This window comes from Xyrauchen texanus, chromosome 16, assembly GCF_025860055.1.
Source record: "Xyrauchen texanus isolate HMW12.3.18 chromosome 16, RBS_HiC_50CHRs, whole genome shotgun sequence".
Classification (NCBI taxonomy): Eukaryota; Metazoa; Chordata; class Actinopteri; order Cypriniformes; family Catostomidae; genus Xyrauchen; species Xyrauchen texanus.
Genome location: NC_068291.1, coordinates 6,040,252 through 6,064,114, shown reverse-complemented (window position 1 = coordinate 6,064,114; position 23,863 = coordinate 6,040,252).

The following is a 23,863-nucleotide window of genomic DNA, read 5'->3' as shown; positions in this document are numbered from 1 at the left end:
AATATTAGTACTAATTATTGGATCATAAACCTCTAAGGATAAGCTGCTAAAATACAATTTGACTCTCAATGGATATACCATGGAGTGGTGGTGGAGTAGTGTGCTAAAACACTGAACTGATAAGCAGAAGGTTGTCGGTTCAATCCCCATAGTCACCAAAATTGTGTCCTTGAGCAAGGCACTTAACTCCAGGTTGCTTCAGGGGGATTGTCCCTTTAATAAGTGCACTGTAAGTCATTTTGGATAAAAGTGTTTGCCAAATGCATAAATGTAAATATACTGTTACATCATCTTCTACAGTGAAGAAATTGGGCCTTATATTTGATACCAATCAATTCTTTAAAAATCAAATTTCCAATGTTTGTACAACAGCATTCTTCCACCTCAGAAATACTGCTAAATTACGACACATGCTCTCTGTTGCTGATGCCGAAAAACAAATTAATGCGTTCATGACCTCAAGACTAGATTATTTTAATTAATTACTGGAAGGACGTCCAGCAAGTTCAATAAATAAACTTCAATTGGTTCAAAATTTAGTGTTGACTAGAACCAAGAAATATTATATTAGCCCCATTTTATCATCATTACATTGGCTACCTGTTAAATTTCATATTATTTGTTAATTTCTGTTAACTACATACAAAGATTTGAATGGTCTAGCTCCGCAGTACTTAAGTGCCCTTCTGATACGCTATATTCCATCATGTTCATTATTATCACAACATTATGACTTGTTAACAGTTCCTAGAATATCAAAATCCACAAAAGAGGGCAGATCCTTTTCCTGTTTAGCTCCTAACGGAACAGTCTCCCTAACACTGTTCGGGATGCAGACACACTCACCGAGTTTAAGTTTAGACTAAAGACTCATCTATTTAGCCAGACATACACCTACCCAGATAGCAATAAGTCCGCTGGCGGTGTGCTCCGGCGGCAGAATGGCGATATCGCAAACACGTTTGACGGCGCACCGCCGGCGGCAGCCGCTTTTTAAAAGCGGCAGCCGCCTTCCTACCGCCTTCGTTCCGCGGCCGGCCCGCTGGCCATCCGCCGTTATATCGAAGGCGGACATTCCGCGGAGCGTCGAAGGCAAACGCTTTTTCCGAGCGATCTGCGCGCTTATTGTGTATATATATATATATATATATATATATATATATATATATATATATATATATATATATATATTTTTTATACATATATTTATAGCATGCAGTTTATCAAGAATAATGATTGATCAAACCAGACAAATTTCCATTTGGCGTTTTAATTCCACATTTCAAAGTACAGTAACTGTCATTGAAACAAGATGTCAGATCACTGAAATATAAATAAAAGAAAAATACAAACATTATATATACACAAACACACACACAAAAGAACATGCAGGTTTCCAATTCAATTTTGGTAAAAAAAAACATTTTTTTGTAACACTTACAATAATTGTTAATAATATAAAGAGGTCAGCTCTGGGATGAAAATAACTACCAGTAAACATAAGCAATGAGGATATTTGGTACCAAAGAAAGTGCAGGATACCAAATAAATTGAGGTATAACATCATATTTACAAGTCATTTCTAACAATAGGTTAAGTGGTAATAATTTAGAGTAAAGCTCTGGAGTAGAATATACCATTATAACTGCAATGCTGACCTGTGGCACAAGGATTTACAAGCTATATTTAACAATAGAATAACAGTTAAGCACTGTGACGGAATGAAAGTAGAATTTTTGGTACTAGTTAATGTGCAATATCAAGCATCAGAGGTATGAAATAGGATTTACAAACTATAATAGAATCGTTAAGCACTGATGGAATGAAATAAGCCAATACTAAAGTCACGGTAAGTAGAATATTTTATACCAGATAATGTGCAAATATCAAGTATTAGATGTATAATCTAGGACTTACAAGCTATATTTAAAAATAGAATAGTGAAGCACTGTAACAATGAACTAAGCAGCAAATTGTATATGAAATAATTGAGATCTTTGGTATCAAGGAATGTGCAGGATAACAGGTATAATATACATTTTGACATTCAACTTACACATGACAACAAGTGGGAATAAATATAATTAACAGCAGAAAATCTGGCTGTAGAGAACACAGCCAATCAGAATGTCTGGAGAGGTTGGGGACTGCATGGCGTAGTGGGCTAAGAATCACCGGTTTTCCCCGACCTCCAGAATGAGGCAGTGCAAATTGGCATATCTTCAGTGATTCCTCGTGCGCCTGTATAAAAGGACAAACCATCCCATATTCATCCAAGGAGCTGCCCTCAAAGCAGGGTCACGAGAGAAAAAAAAACAAAAAAAAAAACAAAAGAGCAATTTCCACTGTGAACAGTGTGGATTGGGCGAGTGTAGTCTGACACTTTTAGCAGGCTTTTTTAGGGGTCTTGATGTTACTGACTGCAGGATAAAGAAAGGGTTCCAGTTGTCAGTGATGCTGGGGTGTCAGTAGTCAGCCTAGGTTTAAGGGGTCGGCTGTGGGTCCCTCTCACCTGTGCGGCGCCTTTTTCCACCTTCATGTTTAGATGCTCCTTTCAGGTAACGCGTAACGTTAACCTGGATCGCCTCATCAGTGGCATCCTGGGTTGCCGGGTTCTTCCGGATGGCTCCTGTAGAAAATAAAGATCTGTCATTCCATTTGAATGGCATAAGGTCATACACATCTACTTAAATATAAAAAAATATCCAACTTACTTTGAACAATGGTCTTCAGGAACATGTCTCTAAAACATGCTTTATCCCCTACACCAGTCCAGGTTGTATTGATGGAAAGGTGATTAGAGAAGATACTCTGAAGCATTCGCCACACGGTTGTCTTTAGGTCCCTCCCACATTTGATTGCCAAAACCGAAGCTGAAAATACAAAAAAACATGTTACAAATTACATTTCTCTGAAGCTTCTCATAAATTTAAAATGTGACAGGCTGTGGATTCAGACTATAGAATATGCAGTGTACAATCTTAATTTTACTTTTAGATTACCCTATGGCGTTATAAACTAAATCGGCACACTTACAAATCGTTGCTGGAGCTCTTTATCCTGCCTCAAACTGTTGTCAAGCAACACCAAATCTTCCTGGGTGTCTAGGGGAGTAACAGATCCCCTGGCAGGGATAACTCTCCAACAGACACATTGGCACTGAAATGTTGCAGCATAGCATTTTGTTGTCCATGCTACGCACAACATCGCCAAACTCCAAGACGTCGCAGCATTAGGGTTTGATCTGCACCTACAGGGGTTCCCAGAATAAAAGAATAAAGTAGTCAGTCCTGGTCCTTCAACTACTAAACTATGACATTTATATCTAGGTCTACTACATGTACAGGTGGCCCCAGTGGGAATTAAACCAACAACCACAGGTGTTGTTTGCAAGTTGTATCTGATTGCCCAGTGCGAGCAAATGTCTTCAACATTGTCCCAACTTGCTTCACTTGCTCTTGAAGTGAGCCGCTGTCACCTGGGAAGTAACAATATATTGATTAGCAATACACTAAATATAATAGTAATATAATATAACCACAATTATCATACCAGTAACTTTCCCTGTAATTTCTATCCACAGTATGTTATGCATGGCACACAAGTTCATAATGAAGAACCCTTATGATAACATCAATTTCATTTTTTTTCTTTGAAGCAGAATATTTGTTTGTAAAAGCGGAGGAAAAAGAAAATAATGAAATATTGGTATACAGATTTTGGTTGATATATCATTCTGTACAGTGAAATTTGCTATTGTTATATCATTCCCTACTCACCTGAAGGATGGATAGATCAGGCAAATCTCCAGTCAGGCCTTTGTAGAGTGTGTGCTCCTTTGAATAACACTTTCATGAGTGGGAAGTGGCATATCCACAGGTATTTTAATTCAAACATGCAACATATTGTAATAAATCTACAATATTCAGCCTTTACCTTACACCCTCGGTTGTTGCTCTACACTTTTATTATATTAAATACTTATTTATATAGCTTGCTCACTGTATAATCATGATAGCCTAATACTTATAACACAAGATTGCATCTTAAACGAATGACTGAGTTGAAAACTTGAATAAGAACGCATTTTACACAGAGGGGACCAGCTAGGGAAACTTACCTGCCTACAATAACTGTTTTCATTTGATTTGAGTTACATTAAACATGAATAACCTTAGCCGAGTCCCCAGGAACATCGGGCTATTAAAGTAACAAGCCTATAACTGCGGTCTTATCAATTCTAGCTTCACCATACACTCAAACTGTGAGGTTTATCTGCTTTCCTCGTGGACCTGTAGCACAATGCCCTGACAGTGACTTCACCTGTGCCCTGATCTTTATTAGAAACTGAGAGGAGAGCAAGTTAATATAATTTATATTACAATTATCACAAAAATTAACAAACAGTCTGCTTTAAAACTAAGAAAAAACAAGCTTCTATACTAACCTTACATAAAAAATGAACACGTGGCGTACTAGCTTAGCTGCTATCTGCCGACACACCACATTACATTAAAATACTTACCCTTGTAGTTGTGCAGATAACTCGATATGTAGAGTTTAAAGCCCTTGTCCCTCTTGCTTGTCGGAGCAGGGGACCAGGCATCAACAATGCGATGAACATCGCTGACGCGTATTTTCGGAAGATTCTGGAGACATCGAGTAAAAACAGACATTTTGGGCGACGCGCAAGTAAACCGGAAACAGATATGGCGACAGCGGAACTTCACAGTTCAGTCTTTGTAATGTGTTTTAGCAATACATTTTTAACATTTATAATGCGTTTAGATTTTTTTTTTATTGCCTTTACAGGGACTTTAACACTTTCTTAAACATTTGTACAGGTCATAATTGCAAAACCTGTAAAAGGTAAAATAACAAAAAAAAATCGAGGTTGGAAAAAATGTAGACATAAACGAAATTTCTGAGCAATTGTGAAACCAGAGGATAATTTCGCTTTTTCATTGAGTTTATCCTTCACGTCAAAACAGGGATTTTCATGTTTATGATAGATATCACCATGGTTGCAAATTAATAAAAAAAAATAAAGTATACCCGAGATTTTGGCCATGTTGCAGATGTCTTTCACTGTTCACTGATAGTCAGGCATTCGTGAAAGTCTAACTTCATCAATTTATTCTGCTAAATTGTTCATACCATGAATTAAATATCTATTTTAAAACCTAATCAGAATCATAAAGATATTTACTGCCAAGTAAGTTTTACAAAAGGAATTCTTTTTGGTTTATTGGTGCATGTCTCAAATGCGCAGCAATCAAAGAAATGTAAACAATTTTCAAGTGCATAAAATAATTAAATATATTTTACATATATTACTGTATAATCGCTTCAGAGTTTCAAAGTAATTTAAATGTCATTTCCTTACCTTATCATGGAATCAAGAGTCAAGCCTCTGTTATTAACCCTAATGGCTTTGGAGCAAAAAATAATAATAGCCAACATGGCTGGTCGATTTTGAGAGTAGAAATCCTTATATTTCAAAGCGGCTTGCCGCCAGCTTTTCACGGGCGGCATCTCGCAAGAAATGGGAGTGACGAATTCGGCGGCAAACGTTTCATCCCCGCCAGTGGGACGCACCTATAGCCGACAGCTTAGGGACGGCGGCAAAAAGAAGCTGTGCGGATATTTTTTGCTATCTGGGTAATTTATCCATCAACTCAACAATTAAGCTGCTTTATTTAGGTCTGCCGGAACCAGAAACATTTATCATGATCTATAACTCTGCATAAAATTTAATGACATCTATGCTAATATTATATTTGTTTCCATGTCTCGGGACTCCTATCCTGAGGTTACCAGAGCCAGCCAGATCCAGCTACATTCCTGTTTCCTGTTTGATGTCGGACTCCACTGCTATACTGGCACCCTCAGTGAGTCTGGTTTCTCCCAAGGTTATTTTTCTCCATTAACCAACATTTTATGGAGTTTATGTTCCTTGCCACAGTCGCCTTCAGCTTACTAACAGGGGTTCTTAATAAAACTATAATTTAATTATTTCATTTGTATACACAATTTACAATAACATTTAATCAAACTACACAATGATCACTCTAAGACTTTATAGATATTACAGTTTAATTTATTTTTTGTTAATGCAGGATTTTCTGTAAAGCTGCTTTGAAACGATGTGTTGTGAAAAGTGCTATACAAATAAAAATGACTTGACTTAAAAACAAATGTTTATATCATTCATATAGTTATACATTGTAAGAAGGTCTTATTAAAACTAAATTAGAAACTTTTGACCATGCTTTCTTTTCATTTATTTTTGGAACTTTTCAAATGCCTTTGATGTATAGATTTGAATGTTGTACTCTTTAAATATGAAATTGTGAAAATCTATTGCTTAAACCTATAATAATCTAAGCAAAGAGTGAAATAAACATATTTATTGTGTAAATGCTTTCTATAAATGTTTCAAATATTATGACTACCCCATAGTTTTGGCATCATTTCCAACACACCAAACTATTTTATGCTGTATATATACTTGGCCATTTTATTTGAAAAACATAAAAAAAATTAATTTCCATCACCATCATTTCCACCACATAATTCTATTAAACACAATACAAAATTTAAGATGTGCTGGAAATGACATTGTGTGGTAATTTTTAATGATTTTCAGAAAACAAAATTACAATAGTGACACAATTCTCATGTGATGCATGCACATACACTGTTGGAAATGTGTAGAAAAACCCCAACTCGCTACTGCTTCCATGACACATTAACAAATCTGCTATTACAGAAGTACTGTTTTGTCCTCTTCATCTTGTGAATAATTACTGAAATCCTGAAGCATTCTAAAGCTGTTATGCTAACCCGTTACTAATCCTAACCGGCTATTTTTCATAAAGCAACAAAATAGGGCAGAAAAAAAGATGCAAGAGCGAGAGCCGTGCTAAATGCCTGCAGTACAAGAGGACACAATAGCAGCTGAAGAGGAGGAAGCTGTGGCATGCAGCCTGAAACAAAGCACAGGAACAAGAGGTCTTTACATGGAGTGCATCTGCTTATTCCAGCTCTCCCCTTCCTGTATCACTCTAGCACACAGCCATAATAAACACAGGCTGATCTGTCTGCATCCCCTCTGAATTATAATACAATAAAACACAGTGCTCAATAAAAGTATTTTGCTGTAAGAAAAAAGAAGATAAAAAAAATCGAATGCTGATGAGAGGAGGGCAGGGAGGGGAATTAATCATAAAAAAGGGGGTGGTTAAGAAAGATCCTGATTCTCTTCAGTGCTATTATAGTGAAATGAACACACATAAATGTGTTAAGAGTATCTCTTTGCATCTTGTATGAACTGCATGTATTTATTCTGGAAAGCTTATTATGGGCGAGTCATTGCTATGCAAAACAACGCCTGACGCTTTTCTCTGGTCTTTTCAGCGCAGTGCAGTGTTTGGCCAATAGACCTGGCCCCCCGCCTCTCATTGGGCATTCATAACATGCAACATTTGCACAATGTATCTCTCAAAGACTGCTGAATAGGGGGCCTTAATACTCATGTAAACAACTGCAAACCAATTACTTAATGAATCAGCCCCACACATAATGAGGAGTCGCACAAAGGCCCATAAATGCATTTTTTGCACCAAAGCACCTGCTTTATACTCCAATACTTCAGCAACTTTGCCGGCTTAACCGCAAACCTCATAATTACGCTTAAGAAAGAGAGGCACTCAATTTATTTTATTTAGTTTTATTAGTATTATTTATTAATTTTATTTTCATTTTGGACCAAGTCAGAATGCCCATAGGCTCGGTGACTGCAGTAAGTGACGGAGAGACAGTGAGAAAGAGAGAAGAGTATGGGGGAACAGCACATGTAGTTTTCTACTGGTACTCAAGTGCAGGGTACTTATAGAGCCAATAAAGCACAAGAACAGACTGGCGAGAGGAATTCTTCAACTTGGCATAAAATAAAATAAAGAAATAAATCACCTGAAACCTAAGCAGAGGCACAACAATGTTACATTTCTTTTTCAAGAAAACCATGGACTTTACCATGAGCTTTAAACAACCGCTAACCCTCTACAAGTGATATAGAGTCTCTGGCAGTGTTCTCTGAGGAGCTCTGTGTGAATATGAGGTTCTGGGATGATCCAAAAGCATCTCGCAAAAGAGGCGGCTTATGTTTATTAATGAGGCCATTCATTGGACAGACTTTGGCATCCATCAGAGAGCTCTGACAGAGAGTGATCATTAAACCCTTTTCTCTGTAAATAGTGTAAACTAGCTGAGAGAGAGAGAGAGAGAGAGAGAGAGAGAGAGAGAGATGGACAGAAGAGAGAAAAGGAGAAAGAAAGAAAAAAGATGGAAAGACTGGGAGGGAGACTTTCAACCCTTGTATCAGCATGATGCTCGGAAAGCATGTGAAATCAGAGACGATTACTCTTCACAAGGTTTACCCATCCATTACCTGCCCTAATGGATTCACTGAGGAGAGGCACTGCTAGGAGGGCTGCGTTTCTTAGCTGATTGTGTGAACTTGTGTTGATGTGAAAACCTAAACACTGCACCCTCAAGATCCTTTTTCATCATTCAAAGTCCTGATTTGCAGAAGCAATCAAATAATGGCAGTGATGACAGAGGAAGCTCTGAATGAAAATACAGCTTGACTGATGTCTGCCACGTGAACTTGTGTTAATTGTGCTAAGTGTGTTTCAAGGACAAACTAACATTGCTTTTTTATTATAGAAGAGAAAAGGGTAAAAAAGTATATATGTATATGTATATATATTTGTGAGTACAAGTGAAAAGTGTGTGTTCTTACAAAAAAATGTAATTCTAAAAATTCAAATGAAAACTAAAGCATAAAAATTATTTAATATAATAATTTAATTAGTAACTTGTATAACTATATATATGGCCCATTTTCAGGAAAAAGTGCTATTTGAGCCCAGAGGAAATCAAAATAAATATGGAGCTTTGTCACATTTATTTAAAATCTGCAAATTTGTATGTCCACATTCATCATATAGAAATGTATATAGAGACATTTGACTTATTTAAATTAAAATAGGCTTTTAATATCTGTTGTTGTTGTTGTTTTTTTTCCCTAAAATGCTTAAAGCATAATTTCTTTATATATCCCACCTTTACAGAAATGGTTTAAAAATCTTCCTGCATCATATTTAATGACATAAAAAAAAGTGGTGTCATGCGATCATATTTGCTAGTTAAGGCCATTATTCTCCCCTGACCTTTAACCCCGTAAGATTCTACCCTGAAACATTTTGAATGAAACAGATTGGTCATTGCACAAAATATATTATGAGAGAGGTATGTTATGGGTAATTATTTTCAACTATAATGTGTTATTTATTACAAGGCACAACAAAAACTGAGTGATACTACCAGAATTTACCCAGTTATCGATTCAAATTATAGAAGTTTATAGATTGCAAACGTACAGTGACAGAGGTAAAATAATGTAACCCATAGGGTAAGTGTTAGTAATGATAAATGACTATTGCTTCTTTGCAAGACTGAACCATATATTTAGGATTGGGGGTAATGGTTTAAGAATTGGCCATTGAAAAAACTACATGTATATTAGTTATTGTGAAAAAATAAAAAGCAAGTTATTTATTCATGAGAATGAAAAAGGCTATATTAATATAAATACTCACAAACATTAAACTCAGAAAATAGGCAAAAAATAATGATATTAAGTCCAATTTAAAAAAGGTTGAGACAAATTTTTTTTATTTTATGTACAACGATCAGACCCAACATTAAAACCACCCTTCTAATATTGTGTAGTTCCCCCCTTGTGTCACCAAAACAGTGCCAATCCGCATCTCAGAATAGCATTATGAGATGATATTCTTCTCACCACAATTGTACAGAGCGGTTCTCTCAGTTACCGTAGAGTTTGTCAGTTTGAACCAGTCTGGCCATTCTCTGTTGATGTTTCATTTTAGAATGCTATTCTGGGATGCATGTTGGCGCTGTTTTGGACCTGCACAATATTAGGCAGGTGGTTTTAATGTTGTGGCTAATATGTACAACAGTAAAATGTTTACTTTTATATAAACATGAAGCATTGCATGACTCTGTTTAAGACTTTAGAACATTTGTTATTATTCCCATTACCTGACAGATCTGAGTCACTCCTGTACCTCTCTTGTGCCACAGATTGTTTAAGCAGCTGATATGCTTTGGTCTCTAAAGAAAATAGAGACAGAAAAAATACAAAATTCAAAAGCAGCTATTCAAATATTTGCTAAAGACCTCGACATCCAACTTTCCAGAGGTCTGATGTTTGATGAACCAACAGCAGCTCTTTAAGGCCTCTGATGAGCAAAGAGAGAAGGTGAAGAACAGAGTGAGTGAGCACCAAACTATTGATCTATTCCAGATGCACACAGACAGGCCACCGTCTCTGGAAAAAAGAACCCGCCGGCTTTTGTGTTGCCACACCATTTTATTTAATTCTATCTTTTGTGTTCTATAAACTTTCAAATTTGAAATCTGTAACCAGTAAGCATTTCAACCTTGAAATATGACCATAAAAAGAGCCTTGTAAAAAAAATGCTAGTTTTAAATGCTAAAATACAAATTGAAAGTGGTTATGTCCACAAAGCTTAAAGTGAAGACACAATACACTGCAGCATCTCATTATCCTGATATTTATAGTAAGGCTGCAACAAACATGTTCTTGTTGCTTCTTTTTCCTGATATAATGACAGCATCAGGCATCAGTACCATGTACAAAGAGCATCTAAAAATTTTGCGATCATCTGCACTGGTTTACTGATATGGACAAAGTGATATTTGCCAATGTTTGGATGATGTTTCCACTGGTGATTGCAAAGTAATTTAATGCAGACAACAACAGAACTCAAGACAGTCTTCATTAGCTGCCTGTAAATAGCTCATAAGCAGCCAGGGACAGCAGAGGTGGATTTCTACTGCCATAATGCCTTTGATTAGTTGCAGTGAGAAGCTGGACTTCTCTCTCTATGTGGCGCTCTCGGGCTAGCCTTGTGCATGAAAGGCACAGTTTGAAATCAGATAGCCAAGTGGAATAATGGATAGTTTTACATTTCTGAGCTGGTGCTGGGACTCGCTACCCCAAGCTTTTCAAAGGATGCCTTGACATCCAGTCTTTTCAAGTCCGCCTCTAGCTTGCATTGTTTAGCAGATAATGAGAACCAATGACAGATCTTGCCCGGCACCCCCGACCTGGCTGACGGACAATTAAACCTTCGCATTATACGCTCTGAGAATCTCAGTTTCACCCATACCTAGGGAAGAAGTAAAGAGACGGGTTTGTTTTCTTGGGCGATAATTAGGGGAACTGTTCCACTCTTCAGGTGGGACTTTGACCTCTGATTCACCTTGATCATCCTTTCACAGCTATCCAGTCAGGCAAAAAAGGGATCCCCATTATCTACTGCGTGAGGAGAAAGACAAAACAGGCACAGAAGAACTCCCAAACGGGCGGTTCTTCGATCTGCCTTTTTACCTCTAATAGGAATAATTTTCCACTGGGCTTTGGTCGGCACTGTCCTCTTCAGCACTTTGAATTCCTGAAACAAAGAAAAGAGAAGAAAAGCATAGCTCTTAGAGATGGTGAGAGAGTGAGACAGAGGAGAAAGGAAGAAAAAGAAAAGAGAGAGAGCTGGGGGAGGGGTGGGGAGCTTTTTGAATCTGAAAAGCAGGACTGATTGAGACAGGTTTAAAGGGAGAGTAAAGGCTGGCTTTGCCAGAAATGAGATTTGGGCAAAAGTGTATTCTCATGAGGGTCACAGAGCCCTGGCATCCTGCGATTACTCAAGGTCCCCTCTTCCTGATATTTCCTAGCTTGGCCACTGAAAATAAGCCATTAATGTGGTTTGGTTGGTCCTCATGGTTTCTCTCACTGATCTTTTTTGCATGGCTGAGTATGGCTTTTAACACCAATAGATATAGAATCTGCTCTATATTACATGGACTACACATCAATCATTTGAAACTGGATGAACAGATATTTTCAAGAAAACAAAGCATATCAACCTTGTGTTTGAATGGCTTGAGAATATTTCTTGGAAGGCCCGACAGGCTTGTTTTCCACATTGTTGTCCAGAAGTTCGGGCAAGCTGCATGAGAACAACTGTTCACTATCTGAAGGCTGATTCATTAAGTCAGAAGCCTCTTCAATAACTCTCCTGCCTACAAGACAAGGAGACAACTTTCGTCATTCAAATTCAACATATTGTAATGATTATTTGTTCATAGGAGATAATTTAATTAGAAGAACTACAACGGTAGGACAATCATTCTCTCCATGATTTCCAGTAATATGATTTCATTGGGATTAGCTCACCCTCTCATCTCTTTGCAATGCAAGATTAGAAAGATGATATCACAAATCAAGAGTACACAGAAATAGCTTGAAACTAAACAATTAATAAATAAATAAAATAAAATAAAAACATGTCTGAGGTCTCTGTACCAGTATTCAAAGCCCTGCTCTCAAATCCAGACTGTCATTTATCAATATTACAAAGTGATAATATTACTGAAGTTGGTAGATTAAGTAGATTAAAACCCAGATACTTCAAATAGTCAATCAGATTTTTAATGGTTATCTACAGGTCAGGACCTGTATTAACAAAAATATCTTAAGACTAAAAGTAGCTCCTAACATAGATATTTAGGAGCAACTCTTAAAAATTAGAGGTATGTCACTACTAATTTTTGGACTCATAAAACTTTAATCTAAGAGTAGTTCATAAAGCATTTTAATGCTAAAAATAGCTCCAAAAGCTCCAAAACCCACAACAGCTTAGAAGTCACCCTGAGGACTTCTAAATCCTTAAGGGTGACTCACAAATAATCTGAAGCATGGCTGCTGCCATCAATCCACATTAAAAACAATGTATTACAATATTATTTGAGTCACAATTAAGTCAATGTATTTTAGTAATATAATATTATAATATAAAAAATATTAATATGTTTACATTGACCTTTTAAAAAAGGTATCGCCTGAATCGTGAGGGTGTTTTCATTATTGTAAACTTAGAGATGGAAGTACCTCTCCCATAAACTGAAACAACCCAATTACACTGGAGATTTGACAACTCTGTGCTCCTTGGTCACAGGTAAAATTAAACTGTATAGTGTGGATGAATTGGACATTTCTGTCACCCATCAGCAGAATCATCTATCAAACTATATACAGATTTCCCACTCTTTTCAAGGAACAATTTTCCAGTACATTTTATGAGCAGAACAAGTGTCATATTTAAGCAAATACACATGAGAGGAAATGATGTACAGTAAAATGTGGTTATCCTCCTGAGACCCCATGTAACTGCTGTGTGCATTTTCCATTTTCCTTTCCTGATTTGTAACTAGTAGCACCTAATAAAAAATCAATAATAATAATAATAGTAATAATAATAATTTATAGAGCAAATCTTTTTCCTAAAAATGAATGTCCACATATGTGGACTACATTGTGAAATTCTAAATAACACCTAGCTATAGAAAGTCAGATTTTTTTTCATCAAATTGTTTATTATGTTTTCAGGAGTGTTGTTTTTTCATGTTACATTACAGCTGATTTTATGTAAAGCTGAATAAACAATTTGTATTCAAAGTAATATCCAGCATCCAATCACTGCCAACCATGTTAAAATAACATTTAGCATAGTAAAATTCTGAATCTATGCACTGATAGCTATTGTCCCATATCTGCCATACATGTTTAGTGGTCCAAAAATCATCTGCATCTTGAAATGGAACAAAACTTTTAGTTGAATTTTAGGATTGCTGCATAGAAAGCTTAACATAATTTATATTGCAATGCAGCTAAATGACCCACTGATGTGTAAGAGTTGAAAGTTATTCAAAATAACTAACACTTTTTATTTTTTACTTTTGAGGAAATGCTGTGCCAGTTTCCATATATGGGGATGTTCCACATCATGCTAATGAACTGATTTTCTAAAGCGGCATATCAAATGAAACTAGAGAGTATCTCCTCTTTACAACCAAACATGTTTCAATTAAAAAACATAAAGAGTTTTTTTTTACCAGAGGCCATAGGAGCACTTCAAGGAAATCAACGGCATGCTTGTGAAATAAATTCCATCATCATTGTCTAAAGTTTACAATGTGAATGTTTTTGTAGTTAACACAACAGAAAAGTAGGGCTAAAAATAAAATCACAATTTGCACTATATCATTACATATTTTATTTTTTATTTTTGGAGCAATGTAGAGATGACAGCAGTTGAGCAGAGAATGTATGTGACAGTATTTTGTTTATGACAGTCAATCGTCAGATCTTGTTTCACAATGTGCAGCTGTAAGCAGTGACAAAACAATATGAATTTGTGTATTTGACACATATCCAGAGTCCTGATTGTTACCATGTTTTTGTTCATGTAACAAAAATGTATAGGTTACTGTTGTAACCTCCGTTCCCTGATGGAGGAAACGAGACATTGTGTCAAAGAAGCGACACTAGGGGTCTCTCTTGAGAGCCTCGCACATCACTGAACTTGAGAAAAGGCCAATGAGAAATTGGCAGACAGAATTTGCATGACCCTCCCCTAGACATACGGGTATAAATGGAGTAAATCATGCGTCTGTCCATTCAGGTTTTGCACTAAGGAGCCGAGAATGGCCATAACAGTGGCTCGGTTCAGAGTCGTGGCTGGGAGGACACTACGTCTCATTCCCTCTATAAGGGAACGGAGGTTACTACAGTAACCTAGACGGTCCCTGTCTGATGCTCACTTTGACGTTTCATGAGGGGTGTGATAGGCCAATGCGATGGCATCAACGACCCAGTGGGAAAGCCTCTGTTTGGAGACAGTGTTCCCTTTCCGCTGTCCACCAAAGCAGATAAAGAGCTGCTCAGAACATCTAAAGCTCTGCGTGCGGTCCACATAGGTACGCAAAGCACGCACCAGACACAGCTATCGAAAAGGTTGGGTCTGCCTCCTCCTGGGGCAGAGCTTACAGGTTCACTACTTGGTCTCTGAAAGTGGTCTTAGGGCATAAAGTTGCCTGGTAGAGGGAACTCTGGCTTTGTTGATCATGTCTACGACAGAAGGTGGTAGGCCACTTAAATCTTCTGCATCCTTCCTCGGAAGCGGGCATTGGGAGGTCTCTTGGGAAGCGAACAGGTCTATCTGTGCTTTGCCCAACTGATCCTAAATCAGCTGGACCACCTGGGGGTGGAGAATCCGCTCTACGCTGGGCATACCTTGTCGCGACAGCGGGTCCACTGCCGTGTTGAGGTTGCCTGGGATTTGAGTGGCGCACAGCTGCTCGCTGCTGGCTCCAAATGAGGAGATGGCGGGCGAGTTGTGACATATGTCGAGAGCACACGCCACCTTGGCGATTTATGTACACTACTGCGCGGTGCTTTCTGAACGGATCAAGACATGCTTGTCTCGAATCAGCGGGAGCAATCTCTGCAGGGTAAGGGATACAGCCAGCAACTCTAGGCAGTTGATGTGCCAATGCAGTGGGGGCCCTCTCCAGGAGCACGCGGCAACGTTCCCATTGCACACTGTGCCCCAACCCTGTTTGGAGGCATCTGTTGTGACCAGAACACGTTGGGACACCTACTGTAGGGGGTCTCCTGTCCGTAGAAAACAAAGGTCTGTCCAGGGATTGAAAGTCTGGTGGGGGTGATGAACACACGGTGCATGTCGCGTCGCCATGCCCATCTCGGGACTCGAGTCTGGAGCCCGTGCTGAAGCGGTCTCATATGCATCAACCCCAGTGGCACGACCACCGCTGAGAATGTCATATGCACCAGGAGCCTCTGGAATTGTTTTAGAGGAACCGCCGTGCCTGGCTTGAAGCACAAGGTAAGGCATTTCATCAATGACTGCGAGCGCTCGTTGGTGAGGCACGCTGTCATTGAGACGGAGTCTAAATACATGCCGAGAAGCCCAATCTGCACTTGGGTAGTCCTGACCCCAACATGTTGCAGGAACTGTGCTCAGCGACCGACCTCACCCTCAGTGCCACAAAGGCCACAGCACGGACACTCGGGCAGGCCTGGCTTGACATCATCCAGATTTGGGGCCTCGAGGGAGTAAGCAGACTGGCCGTGAGGCGAGCCGCTCTCACCTTGAGCCTGGACGGAAGTCAATGAGTGTGCCAGGGGGGCGGGTGGTTTGTGGGGATTTACCCAGCGAGCCCGCTGCCATCGTCAATTCGCCACCATTGCCAGCCGGGTCATCCTCAATCCCGTGGGAAGAAGGAACGATGCAGGGAGTGGCTGGAGTGGCGTAAAGAGGAACGCCACTCCAGCCACCCCCTGCGTCGCTCCTCTTTACAAAGGAAATCTGCAACCGCAATGTTGCCATGGTGAGGTTCTTGCAGTGAGAACACGAACCATCCACAAATGCTGCCTCGGTGTGATTGCAGCCAAGATACACAAGGCAGCATCTGTGACCATCAGGAGCGGAGAGAAATTGACCGCATCCAGAAACTACAGAGGGGCGGAAGGGAATCTTTATAAAGATGCACCCTAAAAAGGACATTCAACGCCGCTGTGTATTGCTCTTTTAGAGAAATTAAACTCTTTTAGAAAATGTTTCTCTTTTAGAAGCGCTGTCGAACCACCCAGGGGCAAAGCTGCACTGCCATGCAGAGAAGGAGAAAGCTGCTGATATGTGCCGTAGATCCAACAGCATACGCTCTGTAGAGATGAGTGGAACAGTAAGTGAATGCAGCTCACCGATCACACAACTGTTCGACTCCAAAGAAAAAATCTGAATAGACAGATGCATGACTTCCTCCCTTTATACCCATATATCAGGGGGAGGGACATGCAAATTCTGACAAGTCAATTCTCAAGTTCAGAGATGCGCGAGGCTTTCAAGAGAGACCCCTAGTGTCGCTTCTTTGACACAACGTCGAATTGAGCGACAGATCGGGAAACCTTGTTAGTCAAACAGTTTAATTATACAAAAATATTTTCCAGGAGAAATAATTATTTTCCACGACATTTAGTTATTTTTCTTATTTTTCATGTCCGGAAAAATTCCAGGTGTTCCAGGATACATGGGAGCCCTGTATGTATGCCCTCTCCAGGCCGCATATTCTCTGACTACTCATAGCATATTTTTTCCTGAAGATTCCCGCTCGATGCATAGAAAAAATGGGGCATTCACAGCCATAGCAGTGCTACCCGATATTTTGATGCTGTATATGGGATGCATATGGGATGCTCATTTCATTGTATCAATACAGGATGAAGAAATGTTCATCAACCAAAAAAAACAAAATTATGAACACTATGGTTCTGCATTTGGAGATGCTATTCTGCTCATTACAATTGTACAGAGTGGTTATCTGAGTTACCTTAGACTTCTCTGTCAGTTTGAACCAGTCTGGCCATTCTTTGTTGACCTTGCTCATCAAAAAGGTGTTTCGGTCTGCAGAACTGCTGCTCATTGGATGTATTTTTTAATTAGTTTTTTGCCACCATTCTGAGCCACCAACTTTAGAGCCATGGAACTCAACAGGTGGCCCGCCTCATTGAAGCACTTTTGGAGATAGTATTGGATCACTTTGACAATGACAACAGACCTGATTACCATCTTTCTATATATGGCAAAAATGTGTCATTTATCAAAAGGTGCATTTTAATTGTACATTGACATTTTTTAGAGTAGTGCATTCTGCAGCAGTATATAGCCTACTTTTAAAAGTGAGAATCTTTTAAAATAAACAAACTAAAAACATATTGGCCTATACTGCTGTGGCAGCGGGGGCGTGGTCAAGCGCCCGTCCGGGAGAGAAAATTGGTAGGGGCGCTTACACCTGAGCTAAATTATGTCTAACACCTGTGTCTTATTTCAGTAAGCATGGGGAGAGCGGCATAAAAAGGCAGCAGCCACAGAGCCTCGGGAGAGAGACTGGCGCAAGAGAACTCAGTGTTCCAGAAAAGTGCTGAACATGTTATGTATAAGTTTTGTGGAAAGAAACCTAAGTTCCATTAAGGCCTTACCTGTGGGTTTTTTGAAAGCTCCGTTTCCTGTGTCCTTCTGAGAAGCGTTTCACGCCGAAACCCGGGATTCAAATTTGTCAAATGATGGAAGGTGATCGCAGATCACTATAATCCCATGGCGGGTCACCAAGGAGAAAGGAAGACACTGCTCCGTCTAATAGCCCGTTTCTATTGTCCGGGCATTGGCGGCGACGTCCGGAGGTGGTGTGCGGCGTGCTGCGAATTTCAGCCGGTAAACCCACCGACCCAAAAAGCGCCATTGCGCCCCCTTCCACTGATCGAGGTCCCCTTCGAAAGAATTGGGATGGACCTCGTCGGGCCATTAGAACGGACAGCACGCGGACATCGCTTTGTATTAGTCCTGGTGGATTATGCAACGCGATATCCGGAAGCAGTGCCTCTGAGCAACATCTCAGCACGTAGTGTTGCAGGGGCACTCTTCAAGATAATCTCCCGGGTGGGGATTCCGAAAGAAATCCTCACCGATCAGGGCACAACATTTATGTCACATACACTTCACGAACTTTACGAACTGTTGGGCATTAAGTCGATTCGCACTAGCGTGTACCATCCGCAGACCGATGGCCTAGTGGAGCGATTTAATAAAACGCTCAAAAATATGATTCGTAAGTTCGTACACGAAGACACTAGGAATGGGATAAGTGGCTCGACCCCCTGTTATTCGCAGTACGAGAGGTCCCGCAAGCCTCCACTGGCTTCTCACCATTCGAGCTGCTGTATGGGCGGCGCCCGCGCGGAGTGCTTGATGTCATCCGCGAAGCTTGGGAGGAGGGACCTTCGAATAGTAAGAATGAAATTCAGTACGTTCTTGATCTTAGAGCAAAACTCCACACACTGGGGCAACTAACACAGGAGAATTTGCTCCAGGCTCAAGAACGCCAACGCCGGCTGTATGACAGGGGTACTCGGCTAAGGGAATTTGCACCGGGAGATAAGGTAATTGTATTACTCCCAACATTGAGCTCTAAATTACTCGCCAAGTGGCAAGGGCCCTTTGAGGTCACACGAAGAGTAGATGAACTCAATTATGAGGTTAAACGTACCGATAGAGGGGGCACACGTCAAATATACCATCTCAACCTCCTGAAATTGTGGAGGGAAGAGGCGTTGGCTACGGTAGTTCCGGAGAGGGCGGAGCTCGGACCAGAGGTAAACAAAAGCCGCAATCTTAACACCCCGGTTACTTGTGGAGACCAACTCTCACTGCGTCAACTCACAGAGGTTTCCGAGTTACAAAAGGAATTTGCAGATGTGTTTTCCCCTCTACCGGGCCGTACAAACATCATACAGCACCACATCGAGACCGAGCCGGGCGTGGTGGTACGTTGCCGCCCCTATCGCTTACCCGAACATAAAAAGAAAATAGTGCGGGAGGAATTGGATGCGATGCTCGATATGCGCGTAATAGAGGAATCCCACAGTGATTGGTCCAGCCTGGTTGTTCTTCGTCCCAAGAGCAACGGATCTGTACGATTCTGTGTGGATTTTAGAAAAGTCAATGCGGTGTCTAAATTTGACGAGTACCCAATGCCCTGTGTTGATGAACTGCTCGATCAGTTAGGTACTGCTCAGTTTTATTCGACCTTGGATCTAACGAAGGGTTATTGGCAGATCCCCTTGACACCAATATCCCGTGAGAAAACGCCGTTCGGATTACACCAAATTTTAGGGCTGAATCGGTCTCGTCCCGTGTTTTCTCAGGTCCGAGCCGATAGAACTCGGTAACGCGTATCAACTGACCGGGTGTACCACTTGCACCTAGTGCCTTTCCCCTCCACTGAGGCGATCACGTGTGCTCTTTTCCCAGGAGACCCCACTAACTCGGCTCCCTGGATACTCATCCCTAGCCCTCTGGTCCTTGAATTCAGCGGAGGAATTCCCCGACCAGACCCATTACGGGTACTGAACCTACTCTGTACTGGAATAGGTGCTGCACAGGACAGGCCCCTGTGTGGATTAATCCCCCAGTGTGTATTTTCCGTGGTACGGTACCCCTACGGGTGGACCCGCGTCTCCCATGGGCAGTCCCTGCCCACCGTGCCATTTCCACATGTGGCCTAAAACCCCATGTGATGTATTCTGCCACGCTTTACCTTCCCCGAGCCTGGGTAGGTGGTGGACTCCATGGGTCTTTTCCCCCTGAAAGAATAGTAGTTGGAAAAGAATGCCTCCCACGATGCGTGTGATAGCGTTAAGATTGCCCCAGCCACTTTGACTATGCGAGAAACATAGAGGGAGAAAAGGCATGGCTGGCGCGGCCTACTCCCATGCTTGACACTTTGCCTTGTTCCCCCTTCGGGGTGCTGGGAACCTAAAAGGTTTATGATGATTTTATGGGCTGTTGGGGATGGGTATGTGCAGTCTGATGTGGCCTATCGCTTTGGCACACAACTGCCTGCCCACACCTGCATCAGCAGCGCACTTACACGGTTCAGCGCATGACGTGATTAAATATGGACCCCTAGTGTTGCTTCTTCGACACAACGTCTAGGTTACTATTGTAACCTCCATACACCGGCCACGACGCTGACCTCATTCGGATCCTCAGGGCAAAAACCTGAATGCACAGACGCATTTCCCTCCCTTTATACCCATATGTAGGGGGGCAGGACATGCAAATTCTGTCTGCCAATTTCTCATTGGTCTTTTCTCAAGTTAAGAGATGCATGAGGCTCTCAAGAGAGACCCCTAGTGCCGCTTCTTCGACACAGTGTCTCGTTCCCTCCATCAGGGAAAGGAGGTTACAATAGTAACCTAGAAGATTTTTATAAGCACATTTCAGCTCAGTTTGTCCATTTGTTCAGCAATTATTGCACCATCTTGTACTGTTTGCACATGCACTTTATGTAGAAATGTGTATGTCTTTTATTTCTGTGTAGTCTCATGTAGTTCTATGTTATTTCTGTGTAGTCTCATGTAATTCTATGTTTGTTTCATGTTGTTTATATGTAGTACCTTGAGAAACATTGTTTCATTTCATTGTGTACTGTACCAGCTGTATATGATTGAAATGGCAATAAAAGCCACTTAACTTGACATCGAAAGTGAATGGGTGCCATCAGTCTGCTGGCTATTTGACGGCCCAAAAAGCATATTTACACAAGTAATCCACATGACTTAAGTCCATCAATTAATGTCTTCTTAAGCAAACCGATAGATTGGTGTTAGAAACAAATCGACAATTAAAATGTTTTTAACTTTAAATCGTTGCTTCCGCCCCTGCGCTGGATTGTTGTTTGAAATTACTCTCGCATGATGCAGTGTGATGTGTCGACTGCTGGCAGGAAGTGATTTTTTTAAAAGTTATTACAATTTTAATTATAGATTTATATTTTACACAAACCTATCGATTTTCTTCAAAAGACATTAATTGATCGACTTAAGTCATGTGGATTACTTGCGTAAATATGCTTTTTGGGCCGTCAAATAGCCAGCAGACTGATGGCACCCATTCACTTGCATTGTATGGACAAATTGAGCTGAAATGTGCCTATACAAACTTCACTCTGGTTCTGCTGAAGAAGGAAAGTCATACATATCTGGGATGGCTTAAAAGGTATGTAAATCATGAGAGGATTGTCATTTTTGAGTGAACTAACCCTTTAACTATTGGGAATATTTTTGAAAACCTGAGATACCTAAAACAGTAGCCTAAAACAATGCCTAAACAGCATGGTCAAGCCTTTAAAGACAGATCTACCATGGGCGGCAAGGTTGTTTTACGCTACTGTTGAAGTCATAAGTCCAGGTTTTTACAACTTTAAAGAAATTCTGTTTAATAGAAGAACTCCTGGTGAAGACCTAAACTCCCCATGATCCTGAAGATAAAGTTTGTAATGGTGTGATGCACCTCTGAGCTGGTTGGTTTGGTTAATGGCTTAGAAATTTTTTTATGAAGGATTTTATGAAGAAATTAATGGGGAAAATTATTTCTGGATCCAAGATGGCTGAAAAAGTGGGCATGCACTGTTGCTTTTATAAGATCAGGCCTGTGTCTGAAATCACCTCTTATCTACTATATAGTGCAAGATTTAGAGTGTCAGCCATTTTGAAATAGTGTTCAAATTCTGAGTGAACAACATGTTCCCTACGTACATTTAATCATTCTTACCCACACTGTACTATGATTTCATGTGTTTGGCAGATGTACACTTGCCGACACTATATAGTCCATAATCCATTGTGGAGAGAACTGATATATTGGGGGACAGAGAGCGCAAGAGAGAAAAAGACAGTGAGTAAGCGACAGACAGAGACAGAGAGAGACATGCAATTTGCAGCTTCCCTCACCCTATTTTATTCAAATAAACACCTCTGCAAGGTCTGAAGCTAAACCTGTTGTGTCTGTCTCTTACCAACCTCACCACACTATATTTTATATGTATATAATAATAACAAGTATTATTGTCGAATTCACCCATTCATTTCATTTATTTCTTGCTGATATTGTGCACTTACTGACATCCTTTAAATAGGAAATAGTGAATGGGTGACCAAATGAGTGATTTTGGATACAGCATAGGAAAGTTTTAAGGAAAATATGGTAAAATTTTTTTTTTTTTATTTTAATCATATTAAACATATATTTAATTTAAAACATATTGGATTTAAAATGCAATTTAAAATTTAAAAGAACCCTGCATTCCATCTTAGGTGTAAAATGAGAGACATTCTTCAGTCTTTAAGCAATGGATGGCTGTAGAAATGGTAAATATTGTCTGTGCCTCATTTTGTTTTAGTGAATTCATAACTCTCTCACACTGATGTATCAAGCACTGAGTGGCCCTTATAGAAAAGCTTCTGCAAAACACAGGCCCAAATCCTAAACCCCCCACCACATAAATTGCCAAAAATAATTTATGACAATCTATAATAGGCTCTGGGTCAGAGGCAACTAAACAATCCCTGTCTCTCTTTTGTAGGCTGTTTCCAGGAAACACCCTGATGAAGCTGCCCGTGTGAATAATATAAGTATGTTATTTGGTCCTCCTCATGCCCCCAAAACAGCATCAACCCACCAAGGCATTAGCAGCAGGTCCTTCAAGTCCCATAAATTGTGAGGTGGAGCCATCGTGGAACAGACATGTTTGTCCAGCACATCCCACAGATGGTCAATTGGATTGAGATCTGGGGAATTTGGAGGTCAGGGCAATACTCTTCATCATGTTCCTCCATCCATTCCAGAACAATGTGAGCAGTGTGGCAGGGCACATTATCCTGCTGAAAGAGGCCACTGCCATCAGGGAATACCAATGCCATGAAGGGATGTACCTGATCTTCAGTGATGTTTAAGTAGGTGGCACATGTCAAACTGGCATCTACACGAATGGCCAGACCAAGGGGTTTCCTAGCAGAACATTGCCCAGAGCATCACACTCCCTCCACCGTGCATCTTGGTACCATAACTTCCCCAGGTAAAGGGCACACACATACACGGATGTCCATGTGATGTAAAAGAAAACAGGACTCGTTGGACCAGGCGACCTTCTTCCATGGCTCCAATGTCCAGTTATGATGCTCGCTTGCCCTTTGTAGGTGCTTTCGATGGTGAACAGGGATCATCATGGGCACGCTGACCGATCTGGGTCTACGCAGGCCATACGCAGCAGGGTGCGATGCACTGTGTGTTGTTACACATTCCTCCCGTAACCAAACTTTTCTATGACTTGTGCCACAGAAGACCTTCTGTCTGTTCGGGCTAGACAGATAGCCTTCATTGCTCTCGTGCATCGATGAGCCTTGTTTACCCAACACCCTGTTGCCAGTTTGTGATTTGTTCCTCATTGGACCACTGTTGGTATGTACACACCACTGCTGACCAGGAGCACCTCA